A 26,709-nucleotide genomic window follows, 5' to 3' on the forward strand; every position below is an offset into this window, starting at 1 on the left:
CTCACAAACAACACCCTCAACTATCGAAGTCGCCCTAACCTTCACCTACTCTCCACAAGTACTCTCACCCACCCCACCCTCACAAACAACACCCTCAACTATCGAAGTCGCCCTACCCATCACCTACTTCTAAAACCTGAACCTTCAACTATCCCAACACCCTGCCCTCTCAAAACAACCCTGTCATCTTGTTCCGTCAAGAAATTACAAAAGCGCAAAAGCCATACAGATGCTATGCAGTTTTATTAATGCTGTCCTTTATACGAACAGGAACTTAGTGACAGTACGCACTGTACACATTGATGAAATCCCTTGATCAGCATGTCGCCATTGTCTGGTTCACAAAGTCCCGAACATGTTCATGCCCATATGATGCCGGTACAAAGATATGACAGAATGGCGGCACATGAAAGTAGAATAACCAATTAATGCCTAACTGCTACGGTATTTGAATTTAATTTCTTTGCAGGCATATATTAGAAAAAAGAGTTCTGGCAATCCTTCAGCCGTAATTTGATCTGATTGCTAAATATTTGGGAAGAAGAAGTTAATATAGAGAGCCTTTGAAGCTCGTTCAAAGGTTATGGTCGAGTAGCATTGTAAGCCGCATCAGATACTGTTGAAGGTTTGATATGCTTTCTTCCTCCTTAATCTCCATCGGATTCATTCATGTCGGATACAGCGGCTGTTATGGGTTTTATAGCATCCCATGATAACATCACATGCACCACGACCTTATCTTCTAGATGTTTCCCTTCATGTTTCCCCTGCTCTTTATACGAAGTCTACAAACACATGAGTGCAGTGTATACATATTCAAAATCTACATAGTCATAGAGTATATATACTCATACCACCGAGGTACACAGTGTATAAAAATCACACACATGAGTGCAGTGTATACATAGTCATAATAGACATGTCTACATGGTCATAGTGTATACATACTCATACCACCGAGGTATACAGTGTATAAAAGTCACACGCAGGAGTGGAGTGTATACATAATCATAAAACATACGTGTACATGCACGCCAAGACGTACAGTGATTATCTATTCATAAGACCAAGATGTACAGTGTAAGTACACGCAGAACACCAAGATGTGCAGGGAATATACACACATAACACCCAGGTGTACAGAATAAACATATAACACCCAGGTGTACAGCATACACACATAACACCCAGGTGTACACCATATACACATAACACCCAGGTGTACAGCATACACACATAACACCCAGGTGTACACCATATACACATAACACCCAGGTGTACAGCACATACATATAACACTCAGGTGTACAGCATACTCACAAAACACCCAGGTGTACAGCATACACACATAACACCCAGGTGTACAGCATACACACATAACACCCAGGTGTACAGCATACACACATAACACCCAGGTGTACAGCATATACACATAATACGCCAGGGCAGTGTACGCATGCCTGTAGGCAACACTGAAGTGTACAGCATACACACATAACACCCAGGTGTACAGCATACACACATAACACCCAGGTGTACAGCATACACACATAATACGCCAGGGCAGTGTACGCATGCCTGTAGGCAACACTGAAGTGTACAGCATACACACATAACACCCAGGTGTACAGCATACACACATAACACCCAGGTGTACAGCATACACACATAACACCCAGGTGTACAGCATATACACATAATACGCCAGGGCAGTGTACGCATGCCTGTAGGCAACACTGAAGTGTACAGCATACACACATAACACCCAGGTGTACAGCATACAAACATAACACCCAGGTGCACAGCATACACATATAACACCCAGGTGTACAGCATACACATATAACACCCAGGTGCACGGCATACACACATAACGCTCAGGTACACAGCATACACACATAACACCCAGGTGCACAGCATACACACATAACACCCAGGTGTACAGCATACACACATAACACCCAGGTGTACAGCATACACATATAACACCCAGGTGCACGGCATACACACATAACGCTCAGGTACACAGCATACACACATAACACCCCAGGACAGTGTACGTATGCCTGTAGGCAACACTGAAGTGTAGAGCAAACCCACATATGCCACTCAAGTGTACATTGTATACATATTCAGAACGCTATGTGTATAGTGTTCACATATACATAACTTTCAGCATATACAGACATGGCACTCAGTGTATATGCATAACTCATAGGTGTTCAGTGTATACATATGCATAACTCATAGGTGTTCAGTGTATACATATGCATAAATCATAGGTGTCCAACGTATATATGCATAACGCATAGGTGTTCAATGTATGCATATGCATCACTTCTAGGTTTTCAGTGTATACATATATATAACTAACAGGTTTTCAGTGTATACAGATGCATAAGTAATAGGTTTTCAGTGTATACATACGGATAAACCATGGGTTTTCAGCGTATTTATATGCATAAATCATAGGTGATCTGTGTAATACCGGCCACATTTAGCTGTTGATAGCCTGTATCTGACATATTGTTCACCTTACATTGGTGACTGTTATATTAAGTTTGTGTTGTGTAAGTCATTCACAAATCGCATTTTCAAACGCAATGCTGGCTTAAGATGAGTATGTTAAACGGAGACAGCGTCGATCATATGTTAGGTGTATACACGTGTATTAAATAGCAAGGTAGCGATACATCGCAAAGAGGAATGAAGTACGAACTTCACGAAAAGACATCGTTCTATCATGACGCCATTTCTGGAGATTCGAACATGCGCTCGCAACTTGATGATGTCGTATATTGGACGACGTTATTTTTTAGGGAAGTGTCTGGAGAGTTGTTCCCCATCGATGTAGCATTCCCCAACGCAGATATACGCAGTGGTCGCTCGATCGCATCCAAGAGTGGAAGAGATATGACAATCGGTATTAGGAGAAAAGATACATGTAATCGACAAGGGGATTGTGAAAAATGCGGGAAATACCAAACTTAACCCACCTGATCGTTCAATGGACTTGCCCGACATTTCCGAGGTCGGATTCTATTCAGGGAGTCATCATTTTTAAAATTTGGGTAAATATTTTTAAAGCTTGTACATATTATCAACATCCTTAAAGAGTCTGTACATAATGTTGATATCTCATATAAGAAATAAACGACTCGTGACCGTTGTTTATCGTACAATAAAACACAGCAGGGAGAATAAACCACTTGAGTCTGCACCCATTATGGTTTATTCTCCCTGTAGTGTTTTATTGTACGATAAACAACTCTACCTCGTCGGTTATTTTGTAAGCATAAAGGACATGAAAGAGTACATACAGATACTTAAAATTCAGTGTTACAGTAAACATACACACATAATACCCAGAGACCGCCCTCGTGTTCTGGTGGTGGAGCGTCAGCCCGGAAAGCCGAAGGTTCGGGGTTCGATCCCCGACCGCGTCATACCAAAATACGTTAAAATATAGTACTTGTTGTTACCCTGTCTGGCGCTCGGCATTAAGGGCATAAAACAAGGACTGGCGGCTCGGAGTCAGTATACTCTGTCTGAGTGGGGTATCCATGTTAAACTACGGCATGGTATCTCAGTGGGCTAGCACTATAAAACCGGCATTAGTCCGAACTAGTACAAGCAGACACACACACACACACCCACACACGCACGCACGCGCGCGCACGCACACACACGTCGCTATATAAGTGCGACGTGACGTTAAACCCCATTTCACCTCACCTCATAATACCAATACGTTCTCTGTATACATATCCTGTAAACCATGTGCGTGCAGTATACACATATACATAACATCCAATCCAGATGAGTAGTGTATACATACATATCACCCATGTGTATACACCGTCAAGAGAGGGGTGTTCGGTGTGTACACATATATATTACACGGGTGTACTGGTGACACACATCTATGGGGCAGGTGCAAAGTGTATGCATCATAACCCACAGAAGGTGTGAAAACGTATTCACCGCCTTTGTTCAACATGGCTTACATTGAAACGTTTCTTCCACAGCATTGGTTTTATTTACGTGTATGCCTTGATCGCCCCGCTCGGAATGTGTCTATTAGACACTAATGCGTGACATCCAACCTCTTAACTTGAGGTCTAGCTATTTGGTGAGCCTCCCTGCCAACATTCCCAAATGTAATGCAGTTTGCTTACTGAAATCACTTACCAGAAAAATGGAGATTTAGTATACGCTGTTGCTGTTCATGACACAAGAACAAACAAAGCGTTCTGAGATTATACCAGCAAGATTGAAGGATTGAAAACAACAACGAGCCAGTGGTATATGACACTGTTGACGAAAACATCACAGCGACACCTGGTGATGAATTGGGAAACAAACACTCGTCTGATATGAAGCATGACATTGCTTGTATCAGGGGGATGACAGGGGTTAGGACACAATACAACACAACAATATACAACTAGCTGTAGAGATATAGTTGTCATAAAACCATTTCAGTCGTAGCGAACAGTTCATGGAACACTGCCAGTTTGGGACAGGACACCCGGCCTATTTAGTTCGCTAACAACTTGCGCTGTAGACATTATCCACAAAAATGAGGGAAGACAACCCCTTAGATCATTTATGCGCTGAACTGAAAAACAGTTGTAATTCGTGAATCGGAAAAGATATATACATTCTATTACCCCGGGTTAACTAAATTGTGTAGATACATATTAGCAGAAAAGCCAAGCTGGTAATGTGTTCTTTTGTCCAACAATATTGCATACTTGGAACTCGGAACCATAAGCCCAAACAATTAGACCTTAGGTAAACCTTCTATAAACTCACGGTTGCAGATAACTCTAAACTCCAGTTACACTGGCCTCAAGGAACCTCCAGAATATGTTCGTTATATCTGAGGTCCGTTACCGACAACCATAATGACATTTATATCATTCTAGTTTTTAATTCGTTATAACCGAAATTTTGGTATCCGACTTCGTCATACAAAGTTGATTTCTAGTCCATCCTTTTTATTCGTACATACTGTTATGGTTATAGCAAATTATTTACTTGATGGCCAATTCTAGCAATTCAAACTTGCGCAGAGTTGCGTCCCTTAGCAATGCATGGATCCGCTAGCTATCGGTTTGAATATCAGGTTCGTCCCCATTACGATCTGGGATCTGTCAGTTCCATACTAATGCTCGTGGTTTTCACCAAGTCAACGTTTTCAACCTTCGTCATTTTAGGTCTATCCTTACACATCAACCTGATATGGGTACGGGTGGCCCAGGCGTCTAAGGCGCGGCTATTCGCTGTGAAGAGTTGCGTCCCTTGTTTGACGCAAGAAACCTATGACCGTTGATCCGATTCGCCCCGATTATATTTCTAGATTTGTCAGCAACTCTACCTCTGGGTTCATGCAAGTGGTAAACGTCTGACACCTGTATCACGTCGGGCTTTCCTCCAACATTAAGCTGACACAGTGTGATATAGCTGAATTACCTCCAAGGCAATAAACTCACTCACTCATGCGCTTTAGTTACGCACTTCTTTACACTACCGAAATAGAAACAAAATATAAAAAAATACCAACCACTAATACTAATAATTATAAATGTAAGTTCATTAAAGTGCATGGGAATAACGTCTAATTATCGATCGCCAATCACTCGTCAGATTGACAAAAAGAGGGCCCACGTGGCGAATGAACGATCTCCTCACTCACTCAGTGTCCGATGTCAAGCAAAAAAAACCTCCTTGACATCCCTTGACCCAAACAACGTGTGATAAACGATCTAAGTAAGACTTCAGAACAAAATAAATCTCTTCCAGACAAGTTTAGAATTCCAGTAGATATGAGACCATCTGAATGTTAAAGGATTGGTAACGGTATGGTGGGAACCAAATCAGGCGTGTTGCGGTATTACGTGAGTATGTGGCCTAGCCTGCTAGTGCGTCGAGGGTACCAGCACAGCTAATGCTTCTGTTCACGAACATCTCACCAGCAGGTCATGGAGTATAACAATGCTAGGCGAGTGTCTTGTTAGACACATTTGGCCTATACTTCCCCGAATACACAGCTATTAGCGTGTTATCGTGTAGATACAGCTTGATATATCACAGGGAACATTGTTAAGGAAAACTATTAATCAGACGTGGTTGATTGGTTTTCCGTACATATATTGGTGTTATCTTTTGTGGCATCAAGACACCACAATTTTAGCTTACCGGGATCGCTCGTCACCTTGTTTTTTGTGTGTGAATTGTTACAGGAACGTATGTAAGCATAATTTGCTTTTCAATGATAGAATTATGGAACAAAGGCAACGTTTAGGTGTACACAGCAATGGCCAACGCTGCATTATTGGACAAAAATCTTATGTTAGCAGAACGTTTGAATATGTGATTTCTAAATAGCTTAAACAACACAAAATGAACATGAATGGATTCAGTTAAAGGGAACAATACTTCAGTTATTTCTTTAGTTGTGTGCGTGCGTGCGTGCGTGCGTGCGTGCGTGCGTGCGTGCGTGCGTGCGTGCGTGCGTGCGTGTTGGGGGACAGAGGACACACAGAGGACGTTGCTGACTGAACCAATGATCAGTGGGACTTGGCAGCAACGGCCACCCCCAAGATGTCGTACAGATCATATAACAGTCATTACCGTTGCCTTTAGCGCCTAGTGGAATCTGTTTCAACCAAGTCGAGACTAATTTTTGGCTGGCGTTGACATTTTGACTTTACCAAGTTGAAACCCAGCAGCAACGGTCCGGTGCTGACAGACCAAGATTCAAATACAGGTTTAACATGGAAATCGATCCAACGATCTGCGAATTCTGGTAGAGTTTTGGGACCCGGTTCGGTACATCAAGAGCTTGGGTTAACGGTATTTCAGTCATATCAGAAAGCACTGAGTCATGCAAGTCATGCAAACCCAAGAGGACTGGTATTGTGCAGACATAATCAGGCCGAACCGGGATTCGAACCAACGATAATATGTTTCTTGCACCTCAAAGAGACACAGCAAACTACAGTGCATAAGGCGACTGTGCCACCTATGTTCCCGAGTGAGTGAGTGAGTTTGGTTTAACGTTGCCTTATATCAATATTCAAAGCATATCATGGCGGGGAACACCAGAAATGGGCTTCACACATTTTATCCATGTCGGGAATCGAACCCGGATCTTCGGCGCGACGAGCGAACACTTTAACCACTAGGCTACCCGACTGCCCCCTGTGTCCTCGAGAATCCATCAATTAATATTAATGTCCAAAAGAACAAATATTGATCTGCAATATTTATATGATGACTATAGTTGTATATTGATGGGAACAAACATGGAGAAGCATTGCTTATGCAAACCATTGAGAATAACATCACATGATCGAGATTTATGAGTTGGGATGTTAATGTAAAGTGTTCTCGTACTTGTTTCCATAGTGTGTTTGATTTACAATATCAATGTTATTAGTGGCCGTGTTTGATCGTGGCGTGACGTCGTAGGTCACGAAGTGGCCAGCGCTTGTCACGATCCTAGCTCTGTCTTACAAAGCGATCTTAGCACCAAGACGACAGTACTCCCGTACTGACTTAAGACGGCCGAAGCGCCATGATCGCTTTGTGGAACCTTGGATGTCTAATAGCATCTTCCGAACAAGAAGACCCATGTTCTCCCAAAACCACGCGAGATCAGTACGTCATCTCGTGATACCTTGTTGACAGAAGTTCTGCCGGGAAGAAAGATTTATTTGGATTTATTTTCTCTGAGCTCATCTACCAATACCACAACAATGTCCTGAATACCTGCAGATCCGACTCGCCCATTACTGCCATGCCATCTTCTCGCAGCCGACACATCTAAAAACACATTTCATTGATTAATTTCAATAAAACATTCAGGAACTCCTGTGAAGGGGAAGCGACAGATCGTCCACAGGGACCCCCACTTCCTACCATCCCTATCCCTGAACAAAACGGCGGGATGGGATTGTGTGTGTCTGTGTAGCCATGCGTGATTAAGTCGTTACACTTGCCACAGGTGACAAAGGCATCTGGGCGATACACACTGGCCGATATAGTCAATTCACACGAAACATCAAATTCACAATAACACTGCAAGAAAGCCCCTTAATCATCCTCCACTGACTCCATTAAACTATAATTAACCCTAAAGTATCCCATGATTTCAACGTGTCGAAGGCCAGTGTAGCGTCTTTGATTAGGAGTAACTTTACACCTTAAGCGTACCCGAGTCACACAGACAAGGCCTGTCAATATATCTGTCTCGCTTGAGGTTGTTACGTGAGCGACACGGCTCTGGACGTCTCGTTGAGACCGTTATGTGAGATATATCGTCCTACCTGTCTCACACGAAGTGCTGGAAACGGTTCGAGATGTCTCTTTGAGAGAGTGAATGAGTGAGTGAGTATTTAGCAATATCACGACGGGGGACACCAGAAATGGACTTCACACATTGTTTCCATGTGGGGAATCGAACCTGAGCCTTCGGCGTGACGGGCAAACGCTTTAACCACCAGGCTACCCCAACGCCCCAGATGTCTCTTTGAATTGCATGACGCTGCAATTAGGAATAAATGACTCTTTTGTCTCACTGACTCACATATCGCCGTGATATCAGTTACGGGGCTCTAGGTTTCTCAGTGACTCACATAATGCCGTGATATCAGTTACGGGGCTCTAGATGTCTCAGTGACTCACATAATGCCGTAATATCAGTTACGGGGCTCTAGTTGTCTCAGTGACTCACATAATGCCGTGATATCAGTTACGGGGCTCTAGATGTCTCAGTGACTCACATAATGCTGTGATATCAGTTACGGGGCTCTAGATGTCTCAGTGACTCACATAATGCCGTGATATCAGTTACGGGGCTCTAGATGTCTCAGTGACTCACATAATGCCGTAATATCAGTTACGGGGCTCTAGTTGTCTCAGTGACTCACATAATGCCGTAATATCAGTTACGGGGCTCTATGTGTCTCAATGACCCATATAATGCCGTGATATCAGATACGGGGCCCTAGGTGTCTCAATGACCCATATAATGCTGTGATATCAGATACGGGGCCCCAGGTGTCTCATTAACCCATATAACGCCGTGATATCAGATACGGGGCCCTAGGTGTCTCAATGACCCATATAATGCTGTGATATCAGATACGGGGCCCCAGGTGTCTCAATGACCCATATAATGCTGTGATATCAGATACGGGGCCCCAGGTGTCTCAATGACCCATATAATGCCGTGATATCAGATACGGGGCCCTAGGTGTCTCAATGACCCATATAATGCCGTGATATAAGATTCGGGGACCTAGGTGTCTCAATGACCCATTTCGTGCCCTGATGTCAGCTTCGGGGCTCCAGGTGTCTCATTGACTCACATGATCCCGTTATATCAGATACGGGACTCTAGGTGGCTAGCCTAGTGGTTAAAGTGTCCGTTCGTCACGCCCAAGACCCGGGTTCGCCACATGGGTACAATGCGTGAAGCCCATTTCTGGTGTCCGCAGCGTAAGACCAACCTCAATCACTTACATAACGCCGTGATGTCAGATACGGGGCTCTTGGAGTCTCATTGACTCGCATGAAACGTCGTGAAATAGGACGAAGTACTCCAGGTGTCTCAGTGACTCACATTTTGGTTTCATGACTCGATGTTTCATTCACGCACATCGCCTAGCAATATGTGATACATGGCTCTAGATATCTCAGAGACTCACATAAGGCTCGGGGCGGTCGGGTAGCCGAGTGGTTAAAGCGTTCACTCGTCACGCCGAAGACCCGGGTTCGATTCCCGACATGGGTACAATGTGTGAAGCCCATTTCTGGTGTCCCCCGCCGTGATATTGCTGGAATATTGCTAAAAGCGGCGTTAAACCATACTCACTCAGTCACATAAGGCTCTAATAAGGTTCTAATAAGGCTCTTGAGCAATAGCTCAAAATGAATCGTAAATTATATATATATAGTATCATACGGATCTATACTCCTCAAAAGAAGTTAAGGACCATACGATTATTCAATGACTAGTCAATCTGTCGTGCCATGACACATTAACCGTAGTAACATAAAAGAATCGGTGGTCCTTAACTTCTTTTGAGTAGAATAAATACATCCCTGATGTCTAATGAAAGACAAATCAGTCGAGATATCTCATTTATGCTTACAAATCTCACGGAATGTAGAGTCGAACTCGAAATGCAGTTTGTCATGTGATTTTACAATACGTGTGTAGATAGACCACAACTTACCATAAACGTTCACGATATGCAATCTTTACATCCAAGCATAACTGTCGTAACCGTCCCATAGCAAAAAAAGTATAGTCGCAAGTAACGAACCCTTCTTCATGCATGTCCCAGGGAAACCATTTGCTCTCCGGTTAGTTTGTACCGGTTATTGACAAAACTAACAATCAGCCAAGTGTTACCACACAGTGACTTTATTCTTATCACGATATGCTGCACGTGGTTTCAAAACTTTACACTCTAATCCTGCACGAGACAAATGGTGCATCTCGAGTCATGGATCTATGACGTCACATGTGATGCGTTCGTGGGCATCGGTTCACACAAAATATGTTCGTTTGCGCATCGAACCAATTTAATATCTCTTGAATATCAAAGTTAATCTTCATATCTTAACCAACAGGAATGGTATTTGCGTTTCTTTTGGCGGTGAGCATATATCTGTATTGACAATCAAATTTTTATCTTGTTCCAGAGAAGGCGACACATCCCGGCACTTCCAGATACGAAAGGTCACCCCCCAAAAAGGGGTGCATCCGTCTGCCTTCTGTTCCCTTACGTTGACGTGTGAGCTTCATCATCAGGAAGCGTAACTATAGGCCTATGTATATTGAAACGCTTTGAAAACGCATATTCGATATTTTGTAACAGTTGACAAAATGGCCATAAAAAATGTCGGCATTCTTTGCCATGCGAGTAAATATTAACTGCTAAAATCGTTTGCGCGTCCTTCGAGTAAGAGTTGCGTTTTTATTTGTGTAAGTATACAATGGCATCAATACAAACACGCACGCGCACACATACGCACGCACACATACGCACGAACGCACACACACACACGCACACACGTACACACACACACACACACACACACACACACACACACACAAATATTATATATATATATATATATATATATACAAAAATGAGGTAAATGTTCACTCGGTGTACATGTAATATATAATAAAATAATAAAGTCCACGTTAGTCCATCCTCTTCTTTATATCAGTTTCATACATAGTACTTTCGCTGTCTCATGATATATATATATATATATATACTAGTATACCTACAACGTTGCTCTGAGCTGCCACCAAGGTAAGGGATAATTATCTACTGGCGGCTTAAATCCAGGTGTATTGGTCAATCCGTTTCACCTCGCCAACATGTGTTTCCTCTGTAAATTCACATGTGCAATCAGCGATGTGAATGTCCCATGGATGATCACAGACCTTCGGTGTTCATTTCCAGTGGGTCATTGACCGCGTGAGTCTCAATCGCTAAAGCAATCCCGAGCGATTACCACGCTAAACCCCTACTTTATGAGACTATGTTCCGTGTAAACAACACGAGAACATCCCCTAATGTTGTTTTACCAAGGGTTGCTGGGTGCACTTATATATCATATTTCTGTATGTCCATGCCGCGGGACCACAGTCACTTGGCAGTCAGCATCTGGCGCGTTAACATATTCCTTGTCATCCCTCCCATCCTATCACCGTGTTGGATAGCTACCCCAGGTGCGTCTCGGGAAGCAAGTTCGTATGTACACGGGTATTTATATTGTAATCCTTGTGCAGTTGGATGTTTTGTTTGTTTATTGTTTAACGTCGCACTCAGCAGTATTCCAGCTATATGATGACCGTCTGTATATAATAGAGTCGGGACCAGGCAACTGATCTACGCTTTTTGGATATGATGACATGCATCAACCAAGTCAGCGAGCCCGAAGACCCGATCCCGTTATGCCTCGCCCGACAAGCATTTCTATAGTTTGCAGAAGACCTGTTCTTCCCCTGATCTTCACGGGTTTGGATGTACTTGTATGCAAAGGACAACACTCGGTTTGACAGAGAACCTGTCTGTCAAAAATCATAAGATGGAGAAGGTAAATTGTAGCATATTGGGAAACGTTTATCTTATACAAACTGATTCTGTTGAAGACTACGCCCTTACAGGCAATGGAAGTTATCGTTAAAATTGTTCAATGTTTTGATTGAGACGATATTATTTGTAACTAGCTGCTTAATTTCGGTTAAAAACGTATCATTGACAAGTGTAATAAAATAACCCTTTTCTGTTTTGGTATTAACTTTAAATCAGAGGATGAGTTACACATAACACTAACATAACTTTTCCTTACGGTGAAACAAAGTTGACACATGTTATTGCATGGGTCAACGGGCTTTCCGTCAAGGTGTTTTGTTTGTTTGTTGTGTAACGCAGTACTCAGCAATATTCAAAGCTATATGACGGCGGTCTGTAAATAACAGAGTCTGGATCAGACAATTCAGTGATTGGCACCATGAGCATCGATCTACGCAATTGGGATTCGATGACATGCATCAACCAAGTCAGCGAGTCGAGCCACCCAATCACGTTAGTCGCCTCTTTCGACAAGCATAGGGTGCTGAATCCTAACCCGGATCTTCACGGCTGTGCAAGAAGCAAAAACATTTAAACAAATATAATTTTATTGAAAAATGAAAGTAAGAAACATTTGTAAATAAAATGGCCTAAAGCAATCTCCTTCGCGGTAACTGAATTTGCAACATGTTGTCCCCATCCAAAACCATATGACGCATAGACGCGGTTGCCATACACTCGCAAAGGCAAGAAATTTTCAGATGGTATTTAAGCATTGCGGAACGAACGGACTGTTTCATCTCCGGAGAATGTTCCCGGAGAATGTTCCACCTGACACGTGATCCCTCCTCTCTTCAGAGGTGCATGTATGTTGTCAGATGATCATTCACATTAATTCTTTATCCACTTTCCTGAATGGCGCGGACGCTGGTTGAATGCTCGGCATGTGAATACACGTTGGACTAAACCGATACACCAAACCAACATCACACCAAAGTGCTGGCTCTGCTGAAATCAGCACACATGCTTCTTGCGAGCGTGCGTGGAGGGTTAATTAAGTTCAAGAAAAATAATCACTATGTCACGTTGTGACAACTCACGATTTGCCCGTGTAATAAAACCGCATGCTTTTACCTCGGTATTTTAACCAAACAATGTTGACGCCTGTCTCTTATTGCTGGTGTAGATGCATGTGTATGGTAAACTTACCTTCACTATTGCCCAGGGTAGACCGATTGTCTTACTGCTTGTCTGTTGATTGTCCCGAGCATGTTGTCTAGAAACCTTATCCAATGTAACATACCTGATCATGAATAAAAACATGCACCTCTGACAGCGCCTCCTAAGACAAGGGGAGATAAGTACATGCCGCTGACATTACAACATTATTTCACCATTCCCGTGGTTTCGTCTCAATGAAATATTCCACCACCTGCATATTCTTTTACAACGCCGCCTCTTGTTTTCCGAGAAAACTGATATTTCTTTGGAAGCTCTGTATTGTTTCCGTGTCATGAAATCAGTGTCGTTGCCATTTTACTACCATAACCTTTCCTCGGTGAACGTGACATACAAGCAATAAATTACCCTAAAAAGCTCAAACAGAACCTGACGCTCCTCCACAAAAGACGTGAACGCTGTGCTCCATCCTCTGAATGACCAGACCATTGCCTTGTTTAATAAACTGTGAAATGATAAGGGTCATCATGTTGGCAACCTCTAGCCGTTGTAATCCAGGATTATTCCAGACAAATTCCAACACAATTCATGTATTCAACCTCTGCGCACGATGTCTTTATTTTATCGTGTAGAAATATGAAGCTCCAAATCGCGGAAGCCTGAGACATGGCCCCTACCCGTTCCACTCACTTGACACATAGGTCATTTGTCAAATGATAAAATATTATTTATAAAATCTAAGGAAGCATATCGAATTTCGGGCGAAACCCCGGTGCGGTATGACACAATCCTGTTCAGCAATGCTCGGAGATTGATGAACTCTGCTACGGTATGTCATTATAAAAATGCACAGATGCGTTCAGGCGGCCTATCGGACATTTACATCTTCACAGGTCATAGGCGAACTTTACCTGCTCGTATACAAACTAAGCACTCTTGAAATAACACAACTGATCACAAAACCCTAAGGTCGGATACTGTTCAGCAGGCAAGTCTAAATCGCCAAGGACAGATTCAAGTCTACGTCCGGAGCTCTAATGGGACGGTTTGCAACAGTCTCCTGCTAATTGCAAGCGAAATGTAAAGAATGGTCGATGTTTTCTATGATCAGAGAAATAGATGTACCCGTCAGCGGCCCCGTGTGTTCTGATAGCATCAGACATCGTCGCCATCACCCGTACTCTTCTCCAGTGTCTTCAGTGAAGGATAAGCCGTGTTCGGAACATCACACAGACACTCCTATTGTACCTCAGAATTACCTGATAAATAATTTGTCTCCTGTTCGTACGTCTGCTCTCTCTATAATGGTAACTCCTCTCTCTATTTAGCCCCCAAACACAATATAAACGCTGCTTTAATATCTTTGCAGCCTCCGTTAAAAGTGGCGATATTTTCACCACGGCTATATGAAAGAGAGAGGTAAAAGAGACGAGGGATCGGTGATTGTCATGCGGAGGCGGGCGTTGAATGCGGGCTTTGTGGGCCGTGGAGAATGGTTATTACCTGTTCAATCTGTGCACTCCCTGAAGTTTTGGCACTGTAGGGCACACACTTGGTCGCACTGCTAGCCTTGCTCCACGCAGTCCACACACGGGATGGAAGAGGAACGCTTTCCAGCAGGTCATCTTACGGAAGAGGAGTTGGGGAGTGGTCGGGAGAAAGTGGAGAAACGATAAGGGGAAGGTTTAATAGCGGTGGGTAGAAGGAGGTGTGTGTGTGTGTGTGTGTGTGTGTGTGTGTGTGTGTGTGTGTGTGTGTGTTGGGGTGGGGGTGGGGGTGGGGGTGGGGGCGTATGACGGGGAGGAATGTTCATAGCGGGGGAGGATTACCAGTCAGGAAGGTTTACAGCGGTGGGGGTGAAGGTAGAGTGGGTAGGGGCCAATTGCGTTCGGGAGTGTTCATAGCAGTGGGGTTACAGTAAGGGTGGCAGTGAACGTTTCATATCGATGGGGGTATGGGAAGGTTGGAAAGGGACGTGGTAACGGCAAAGAATGCTTCACAACGGTGATGAGGTTGAAGGAGGGTGGGAGGTTAGGGAGCAGATTGCGGGGAGAAGGTTCATAGCAGTAGGGGGTGAAGGAGGGTGGGGGTTAAGCAACAGATTACGGGAAAGAAGGTTCATAGCGGTGGGAACATGGAAGGGGGAGGTTCGAGAACAGATTACAGGAAGGAAGATTCATGGCAGTCGGGACAAGGTAGGGGGAGGTTTGAGAACAGATTACGGGAAGGAAGGTTCATAGCGGCGGGAACAAGGAAGGGGGCGTGGTGTTCGAGAACAGATTACGGGAAGGAAGATTCATGGCAGTCGGGACAAGGTAGGGGGAGGTTTGAGAACAGATTACGGGAAGGAAGGTTCATAGCGGCGGGAACAAGGAAGGGGGCGTTGTGTTCGAGAACAGATTACGAGAAGGAAGGTTCACAGCGGCGGGGACAAGGGAGGGGGCGGGGTGTTCGAGAACAGATTACGGGAAGGAAGATTCATGGCAGTCGGGACAAGGTAGGGGGAGGTTTGAGAACAGATTACGGGAAGGAAGGTTCATAGCGGCGGGAACAAGGAAGGGGGCGTGGTGTTCGAGAACAGATTACGGGAAGGAAGATTCATGGCAGTCGGGACAAGGTAGGGGGAGGTTTGAGAACAGATTACGGGAAGGAAGGTTCATAGCGGCGGGAACAAGGAAGGGGGCGTTGTGTTCGAGAACAGATTACGAGAAGGAAGGTTCACAGCGGCGGGGACAAGGGAGGGGGCGGGGTGTTCGAGAACAGATTACGGGAAGGAAGATTCATGGCAGTCGGGACAAGGTAGGGGGAGGTTTGAGAACAGATTACGGGAAGGAAGGTTCATAGCGTGGGAACAAGGTAGGGGGAGGTTCGAGAACAGCTTACGGGAAGGAAGGTTCATAGCGGCGGGAACAAGGAAGGGGGCGTTGTGTTCGAGAACAGATTACGAGAAGGAAGGTTCACAGCGGCGGGGACAAGGGAGGGGGCGGGGTGTTCGAGAACAGATTAAAGGAAGGAAGATTCATGGCAGTCGGGAACAAGGTAGGGGGAGGTTCGAGAACAGATTAAAGGCAGGAAGGCCATAGTGGTCGGAGCAAGGAAGGGGGAGGTTCGAGAACTGATTACGGGAAAGAAGGTTCATAGCGTGGGAACAAGTTAGGGGTAGGTTCGAGAATAGATTACGGGAAGGAAGATTCATAGCGGGGGGAACAAGGAAGGGGGAGGTTTGAGAACAGATTACGGGAAGGAAGGTTCATAGCGGTGTGAACAAGGTAGGGGGAGGTTCGAGAACAGATTACGGGAAGGAAGGTTCATAGCGGTGTGAACAAGGAAGGGGGAGGTTTGAGAACAGATTACGGGGGGAGAAGGTTCCCATCAGGGGTCACTTCAAACATTTACCGAGCACAGCTAGACTGTAAAATGCATATAGTGAATATGAATATAATGTAATAAGAAATGTAAAGAAAAATAGGACAGTTTGGCAATACACATTTGCTTTATGGCTTAGCACTGTTCTTACTCAAGACAGACTCAATGGGGGATCATCCTTTAGTTCGGAAAGAAATTTAAATCTTGAATGCGTGACGGGATACGTCGTATGTGCACCTGTCAAAATTCAGTTCTGTTTTGAAATTTATTGATACGTGGCTTTGACTGAAAACTATCATGAAACTCCAGGGAGGGTGAAAGGGATTTCAAATTAACATATCAACAAGGGGTTGCACCGACGCCGCTATCGACTCTAAACTATGGTAGCAGGCCGTATCAGATCGGAGCATGATTACCTGGTTGGGACATGGCCCCACAATCGCTGACTCTACAGCAGGCTGTAGTCAAAAATCATAATAAAAGGATTAGAGAGGGGTCACTGGCAGCAGCCAGGGGTCCCTAAAAGGTGAATTATCCGTTCAACTTAAGTGCAATTATGCATGATATATTGGTAAAGTTTAGAGCAAGAATGTTGGTGGAGTAAGATGACTAGGAAATATAAATGCCAACAGTTGGGTGTCAAGTAAGATAATATAGATAGGTAATTGTGAAGCCTGTCTGTGGATATGGTCCATACTGAGGTATATATCCGGATGGTTTACCTCGCTCAATTTTCTTTTTGACAACATTAGAATCACGTCATGGCAACATAATGGTGCCCTTTATGTGAACATTCCTTCTCCTGCAATTAACACGCATACTGAGAGGCAGCAGGCGAAGAGGTCCCGCGATACTACATGAAAGACGACTATTTATTTATGATGTACACGCATGACGTCTTGGTGTGAACGCAACATCGGAGTTATTTTCGTTTTATGAACTTACGCTAGTGGCATGATGAATTGTATATGCAGCAAGTCATGCAGATTACAGGGTTGTCCTGTTTGGTCATGGTAAAGGTCCAGGTTCGAATCCCAGCACGGAACGGATTAACTATTTTTATGACTATTCAAATTTCAGATTACAGTCTGTGGATATGCTTTTTTGACGTCACAGTCAGCAAAATAATATAAATTCACAGTGACCTGATGTCCTATATTTGGGTCTGGGACAGACAAACCAGTGGTTGATAGCATGAGCACCGATCTAAGTTGGACACGAAGGCACACTACATGACAGGTAACAGATAATGACCACCTGATTCTCCTGATTCTCATTTAAGACGGATCTTTAAGTAGTGGATGCATTTTTACCCCGGAATCGTTTGAATACAGTTTCATTAATTTTATTATAAGTAAAAGACTAAACATCTTCTAAAATATAACTTATAATTGTCTTTAATATGGCGATGTGGGGTAGGGGCCTCTAGATCTATTGGTCCAAGTAGAATTGTCAAATTTTAAACTTGCGAAATATTAGAATTACCATTGTCAGATATGTTCAAACGGTTGCCAACTAAGCCGTTTTGTTTCTTTCACTTGTATGTTGTGGTCTGCTGACATGGTCAAATATTTTCAATGCTAACATGCATAAAAGATTTCTCTAATTTCAAGAGAAAATCTAGGTGTTAGCAAGTCAATGACCCAAGATATGTAACAATTCGTTTGTACTGTTTATCTACAACTGAGAAAAGCAGTTTTGGGTATAAGTGAGTGAGTGAGTTGGGTTTAAAGCCGCTTTTAACAGTATTCCAGTTATATCACGGCGTGTTAGCTTAATGTGGGAGGAAAGCCCGAAGTGATGCAGGTATCAGACGTTTACCACTTCGGTGAAACCCACGAGCACGGGTATGATGCTGACAAACCTAGAAACATAATCGGGGCGAACCGGGATTCGAACCCACAATCATAGGTTTCTGGCGTGCCCAAGGGACGCAACTCTGCACAGCAAATTGAGGCGCCCTAGACGACTGGGCCACCCGTGACCCCGTTTTGGGTATAAAGGACACGTTCATGTTAAAATATTAGTAGAATAAAACCGCCCCCCAAAAGCTTCCAAAATCAGCCGTTTATACATTGTAGCCTTACCTAGGCATTTATTGTTGTTATAAATATAAAATGTCAACGCCAGAGAATAATCTCGGTTACACACCGAAACAGATTCCATTGGGCGTGAATAGCAAAATAGTGAGTGCGTGAGTATGGTTTTACGCCGCTTTTAGCAATATTCCAGCAATATCACGACGGGGGACACCAGAAATGGGCTTCACACATTGTACCCATGTCGGGAATCGAACCCGGGTCTTCGGCGTGACGAGCGAACGTTTTAACCACTAGGCTACCAGACCGCCCCTAAAAGGCAAAATAGCGAAGACAATTATTTGAATGGATCACTGAAAATCAGTGAGGACACCAGGTGTTTACAAAAAGGGTAAGCATGTCTTGCCCTTCCGGTAGCACCCGCAACTGACACAATGGCCACGCTATAGTTGAAATAAACTAAATAAAATTCTCATTCATATGAATTGCTTAAGTTACATAATGAGTTGTAAATGTTTAAAATACATGAACCATGCGTATTGTACCTATTAAAACTGGCAGATGGAAAACAAGACAACTGAAAGGAATTACTGTCTTCCAGGTTTCTCATCAGACATCAGCGAGGACTTCCATCATCTATTTAGTTGTCCATCATTAATGAGTGAGTGAGTGAGTTGAGTTTGACGCCGCTTTTAACAGTATTCCAGTTATATCGCTGCGTGTCAGCTTAATGTGGGAGGAAAGCCCGAAGTGATGCAGGTCTCAGGCGTTTACCACTTCGGTGAAACCCACGGGTATGGTGCTCACAAACCTAAAAAACATAATCGGGGCGAACCGGGATTCGAACCCATAATTATAGGTTTCTGGCGTGCACAGAAAATCGCGACACCTTAGACGACTACCCCTACCCCAAGCCCATAATGAACAGTTTCTACTGAAAAAAACCCAACCATGTATGTGTTCTTTGAGGATCTCATTTAGAACTCTGAGAACATGAGCGGAATATTTATGTATGGTAAGTGTTGTTACTGTTAATCCTTCATCTACCATATGTAATTCTGTACCACCTTTATTTTTCAGTGTTGCTTGACAACGGTATAAGGATCTATACCGAAACGTTGCTATAACAGTATAATAAAAAGTTGTTATCCATAAATTATGCAGGCTTGATAACGGCATAAGGATCTATAACGACGCGTCGCTCTTACGCTATAAGGAAGTTGTTTTCCATAAAAATTGTGTCTACTTTGCCATCCGTCAAGTTTTGTGAGAAAACCTATCAAACAAAACCCAAATATATAATCATATGTGCATGTTTATAATGTTATGTGCCAATAAAGTTCAGTTAGCTTTGCCCCCGAGGCAGTTGTGGTTGTAAAACGAGCCATAATCACAACACCATTGACCGTCACACAAAGAGTGAGTGAGTTGGTTTTAACGCCGCTTTTAACAGTATTCCAGTTATATCACGGCGTGTCAGCTTAATGTGGGAGGAAAGCCCGAAGTGATGCAGGTCTCAGACGTTTACCACTTCGGTGTAACCCACGAGCACGGGTATGGCGCTGACAAACCAAGAAGCACAATCGGGGCGAACCGGCATTCGAACCCAATACCGTAGGTTTCTGGCGTGAGCAAAGGACGCAACTCTGCACAGCGAATCGCGGCGCGTTAGACGTCTGGGCCACCCGTGCCCCATCACGCAGAGAGAGAACAAGGGCGACCGAATATAAACAGGCTGCTTGATTAAGCAGGCGAAGCGGCCTAATTTGTGGTAGTTTTACAATGAGTCTATATTTATAACAGTCATAAATTGGAATAACTGTCCACCAACCAGAGGGTAAACACCCGGGCCACTGGGCACGTCACCCCATGAACCTCCTAGCACGGTCAACGCTGACAAAATCGTCGCGCGTACGACCCAGGAGCTCGTAAATTGTATTGACTCTTGTAATTATGACATAGTCTCTTTGAGGATCCGTAATCACGCTGATAGTTCCTCACTAGCGGCGCCTATTGTCGCCGGACGCATCAGGCTCAGGTATGATCAGTCGGTCACTCAAGTTAGTCCGAATATGCAGGTCCCTGTCTCAAAGGACGACCGTAGCGCTATGTCTGTCGTACGTCAATGTATTGACGGTCGTTGCTCTCAGATGTCTCTGTGAAACGGGACATTGGTTCTTAGAAGGTTCAATTAAGGATAGAATATCCTTGTGAATGTTGTATTACTACCTAGACTGCACGGGTAGCCGGGTACTACTGCTACTACTACTAATCATCATCATCATCATCATCATCATCATCATCCTTCTATTACCGTCTTCGCCATGCTTGTGGTTTTGACACAGAGGTCCATCCATAGTACGACCCAGAATATGTAGAGGACGTCATGGGAAATGTATTATAAATATATTATTCTTTTGAAGAGGCCCGTATACAGCCTCAGACGTATCCAGGCCAACAAACCTGATCTCGTCCTTTTTGATAAATCCAATTAAATCATTTATATCATTGAATTTTGTGTCCCATTTGACAATAATGTGATTGACAAGATTTAGGAACAGCATCGTAAATATGCGGACCTCGCATTCGAAATGTCACACTTGCATCCCAAGTACCATGTTGTCCGACCCCCCATTGTTCTCGGTGCCTTAGGTTTGGTACCTCCCAGTCTGTTAAATGACACTGGGAGAGTTCCAGGGTTTGCTGCCAGGAATACAGCCCTTCTGACAATCTGGGTAATGCAGAAGGCTGCAGTGTTTGGGAGTCTTCGCATTCTCCAAAACGTTCTGGGTGGGTTCGCTAGGCAGCGCTTCCTGTGAGAAGTCTCATTCGTGTGGAGGTGGAAAGGGCCCTGAGCTGGTGATGAACCTAACCAGTCTGACAGGCAGGATGAAACGACCCCTTTTGCAGTACTGTATTTATTTAATGCACAACACTGACGACAGCAATAGGACAATCTCAAACAGAATCACATTACCCACATTTATTTTGTAAGTGTCCATTAAAATTGCATTCTCTGCTCCTTGAGGGGTATACAACAGCCTATTATCACAAGATATCGAGCTTAAATTTGCCGGACAATTTAACAAAGCCTTCTCAGGTGAGATTTGTAATGATGGTTCGTGTTGATCGGACTATCTCTTAAACACAGAGCGAGGGTCGGAGGGACAAACAGAGCTTTAGAGAGACTCTCCAGTTGTAAGCTCTAATAATATTGTAGATAAAGGCCCAGAGAAGACATCACGCTTATCTTGAAGCGATTTATAGCCCTGCTCGCTCCTGATTTGGCCAGTCGGAAACTAGCTACACAATCGGACGGTGAGGTAGCCTAGTGGTACAGTTGGTTCGTCACCCGCAGACCCGTGTTCGATTCCCGACATGGGTGCAAAGTGGGGTCCCGCGCAGTGATGTTTCTGGGTTATTGGAAAAAGTTGCGTAGATACTACTCACACACTCACTCACTCACTCACTCGCGATCTCACTCACGATCTCACTCACTCACGATCTCACTCACTCGCGATCACAACTGCAGGCTGTAGGGGGTGGTTTCATTCTGCAACACAAATTGTTGATTACTATTGAACTCGCCTCCTATAACGCATAGTATTGAGTGAGTATTGTTTTACGCCACTTATTCCAGCAATACTACGGTGGAGGACACGAGAAATCGGCTTCACACTTTGTACCCATTAGGAAAATTGAACTCGGAGATTCGGCGTGACGGCGAACGCTTTAATCACTGGACACGTTCAGCTTCTGAATATGTCGTGTGGACAATGACATTTACCAATGGTACATATATGGTTTATTTTTCCTTCATGAAGTTTCTAGTCTGAAGTTTCATATCGCGGTTTTTTCTTAATGTTTTGTTTGTTTGTTTGTTTGTTGTTTAACGCCGCACTCAGCAATATTCCAGCTATATGACGGCGGTCTGTGAGTAATCGCGTCTTGACCAGACAATCCAGTGATTGACAACATTAGCATCGATCCACGTAATTGGGATCGATGACATGCATCAACCAAGTCAGCGAGCCTGACCACCCGATCCCGTTAGTCGCCTCTTACGACAAGCATAGTCGCCTTTTACGGCAAGCATGGGTTGCTGAAGACTTATTCTACCCCGGATCTTCAGGGGCCTATTTCTTGATGTGAATGAATGATATGATGTGTTATTCAAACACCACATTCACAACAACAAAAATCCGATGGCTTTCAGTCACATGTATTTATTCAATCCATTGTCATGATAAAAAGATGCATTATGGACAAAACTCAATTAAGAGATTAATTATCAATCTTATTTAAATCAATTATATCGTCGACTTCAATTTTGATTGTTTCAACTGTTGAAACATAAATGTAAGCCTTGATGCCAATCATTGCACATCATAATCAAAATATGGCCATAATGAAACCGCCTGCACCACACGGAACAAGGTCAAATAGAATTACAAAAACTAGATCAATTCTCAGCTCCATGAGGAGTATAGCACATTGCAATCACATCACAGGATATCGGACTTTAATGTGTCGCAAAACTAGTGCTTCACCGTACCTTTTGTGACCCTGAACACTGTTAACATATTTTGTGTAGTACGGTGTGAGGGCCCACTCGAACAAAGCCATCTTAGCGCTAAGATTATCGTAAGCCTATGTTAAAGTACGGGAGTTACGATCATCTTAGCGCTAAGATCGCTTTGTACAAGTGGGCCTAAGTATCTTTCTGGAAAGTGAACTTTAACGTAAAGTACGTACACGACATCACAAGCCAGACATTCGCGTCATGTCATAGATTTTGCTAAATCCTAAAACGGAAAACAAAATTTGTGTGCGATTAATGTCTATTTTCATTATACTACCCTCATAAGTCGTCAGTGTGTGTGACCTTTGTCTGATAAAGGGAAGGTTTGTGTGGGTCGCGCCACGTGTCCCCTTGGCTATTGAAGTTGCTGGTGCCCCTTGAGAAGGTCGTGCAATGCGGCTATTGTTGAGGAAATGATCTGACTCGCGTGGCACAGGCTCTTCCTAAGTTGAATAAATGTTATTATCTTGCTATAGATGAAAGAAACTGACAATTAACCGCCTACTGCTCGCGACAAGACTCCAAAATGTTTGAAATACGCAAGTCATAGAAAAGAGTATATCTCTACTATTTCAGATTGTTTTGCCAATTGCCATACCGTACATAACTGGCATTATCAAGACATACAAATAATCTTAAGGGACAATATCACTGCACAGGGTAATGCTAGGTTTCCACAATGGCATATAAGTTTTAAGTATATGTCAGAAGCAATCTCCACCGAGGATTTAATACCCTTGTTATTACAGAGGTATAAATATAGTAGAGTTTCCCTCCCCTGGCTAGACAGAGCCCAGCTATTGTTGCCGCCCTAGTCAACCGTGCGCACTTCTAGATACATTGTCATTACTACATACATCGACGTATAATATGCAGGGGCGTCATTTAATGCAACGTATCTGGGTGACAATCACCCGTTGAATATACTCTGCAATACAACGGAGATATACATTTGCTTCAGAGTGCACAATAATTATTTCATATTTCATATAACGTCATAATCGCGTTCATCATATATTTCTCAAAGTGTCGTTCATCGTTGTTCCTTGTTGAAGAACGAGTTGACCTGATACCGTTACTTTAAATGATGAGGAATGCTGTGAATGTTTATCATGTAAATAGTAGTGAGTGAGTGAGTTAGGTTTTACGCCGCTTTTAGCAATATTCCAGCAATATCACGGCGGGGGACACTAGAAATGGGCTTCACACATTGTACCCATGTCGGGGTTCGAACCCGGGTCTTCGGCGTGACGAGCGAACGCTTTAACCACTAGGCTACCCGACCGCCCCCGTAAATAGTACGTACAAGCAGATGCCTGTTCGGGTGTCTGTCATACGTCTTTGTTTGTTTGTTGTTCCGCCCCTTTGAAAATGTTACAGCTAGACCAGGCAATCAAGTGGTTGATATCATGAGCAGCGATCAAAACCACTGAGCCTGATCTCCTAATCCAGTATGTGGCTCTTCCGACCAGATTGCTTGGGATAATCTCTAGCGCGGAATCTCCATTTCGTTAGGGTTGCGCTTAATCAAATGAAGTGTGCTATACTTTGGATACGTTGAAGGTTGAGGTAAGAATAGCTAGTGGGGTTATTGTTACCGTGGGGCGGTGGGGTACCCTTGTGGTTAAAGCGTTCCCTCGTCACGCCGAAGACCCGGGTTCAATTCCCCAAATGGGTACAGTGTGTGAAGCCCATTTCTGGTGTTCCCCGTCGTGATATTCTTGGAATATTGCTAAAACCATACTCACTCACTCACTCACACACTCAATATTGTTACCGTGATCTTATTAATCGCTACTTTCATTTTATGACGAAGAAATAGAGCACCGACCTTGGGTATTGTTATCGTAGAGGTATTAAACGTGGTACTTCGTCGCAAGCAGCAAACACATCAATAAATTTTACATTTTTGAAATTTGGAAACGTGCGTTAGATTCGGATAAAGAAAAGATATATTCTTGCAAAAAAATTAATTTATATATGTTAAGTAAAAACTCGCAATATTTTTTTATCTGTTCTTTCCCATTGTTCAGCTCGATAAAATGGCTGACTCTGTATGGATTGAAGGAAAAAATAAATTACAAACACAATTAAACCAGTGCTGATGCTCATGTGACAAAAGGGTTTAGTGCGGAGGAGTTTACCTACATACATGTATCTTTCTGTGCTCACAAGAGTTGAAATGTATCTCACGTCCAAAAGTCGTTTGTAAACGTACAGTTCATAGTTTCAAATCCTGTAATATATGTGACCAGTTGAACTTGTTCGCGTTGTTAATGGGGACATGGGTGCCTTTGATGCCTTGTTGTAAAATATCGGAGGTCGCTGACCGCATCTCATACGTCAAATAAAAATTGGTTGTCAATTTGAAACATAAAGCGCTGCAGAGATATCAGCTGTTTAAGGCTATGACAAGTTTATTATTTGTGTTGATTAGTTTGGTTGATAACCGCATTGTTATTATATTTTTTTGTAATATATATATCTCCCAGTTGTGAGCATAATATAACTATCGTCCCAAACTGTATTTGACCGCCTTCGTGGTCTAGTGGATAGAGCGTTTCTCCGGCTAGCGGAAGGTCGTGGGTTCGATCCCCAGCTACGTCATACCAAAAGACGTTAAAAGATGGTACTTGTTGTTACCCTGCCTGGCGCTCGACATAAAGATGCAAAACCAAGGACTGGTCGGCTCGGAGTCAGTATACTGTGTCTGAGTAGGGTATTCATGTTCAACCGCGGCATGGTATCTCAGAGGGCTGGCACTATAAATTGGCATTAGTCCGAACTAGTACACACACACACACACACACACACACACACACACACACACACACACACACACACACACACACACGGCCAATTTCACCCATTTCACCCATCACAGGGAGTGGAGGAGCATGGTTTTACGCATTTTTTTAGCCATATCCAAACCCTTATCACTTTGTATGACATAGCGACGGAGAGTCACATATTTTACCTATGTGGCAAGACATCGGCGGGACAAGCCACCACTTTTACCCCTAAGCTTGGTTATCGCCTTGATTATTAGAACCATGGTAGAAAATTTTGAACAGTAAAGACACAATTGTATTCAAAGGTTAATGTGATGGGTCGACAATGAACAATCAATTATTTAATTTGTGGTGACCTTAGGGTTTTCACACACGGTACAATGCGCTGACGATTCCATACGTTCACACCACTCATTAACAGATTTTCCCTGGGTCTTTTGTAGTTCCCGTTTATAAAGGACAACGACGATACCACGACCATAGACCAGTGCCACGATCTTTCTGCATAATATCTCGGAAATATATATATAAATGCCCCCTGTATAACACCGTAACTGTTCGTTGGGGTGACTTAAGGGGATATAATCTCAATCAAGGCATGTTTGCTTAATTAAGCGTCAACTGTAAGTTTGGGATAT

This window comes from Haliotis rufescens, unplaced genomic scaffold (genome assembly GCF_023055435.1).
Source record: "Haliotis rufescens isolate VD_foot unplaced genomic scaffold, xgHalRufe1.0.p SCAF_12, whole genome shotgun sequence".
NCBI lineage: Eukaryota > Metazoa > Mollusca > Gastropoda > Lepetellida > Haliotidae > Haliotis > Haliotis rufescens.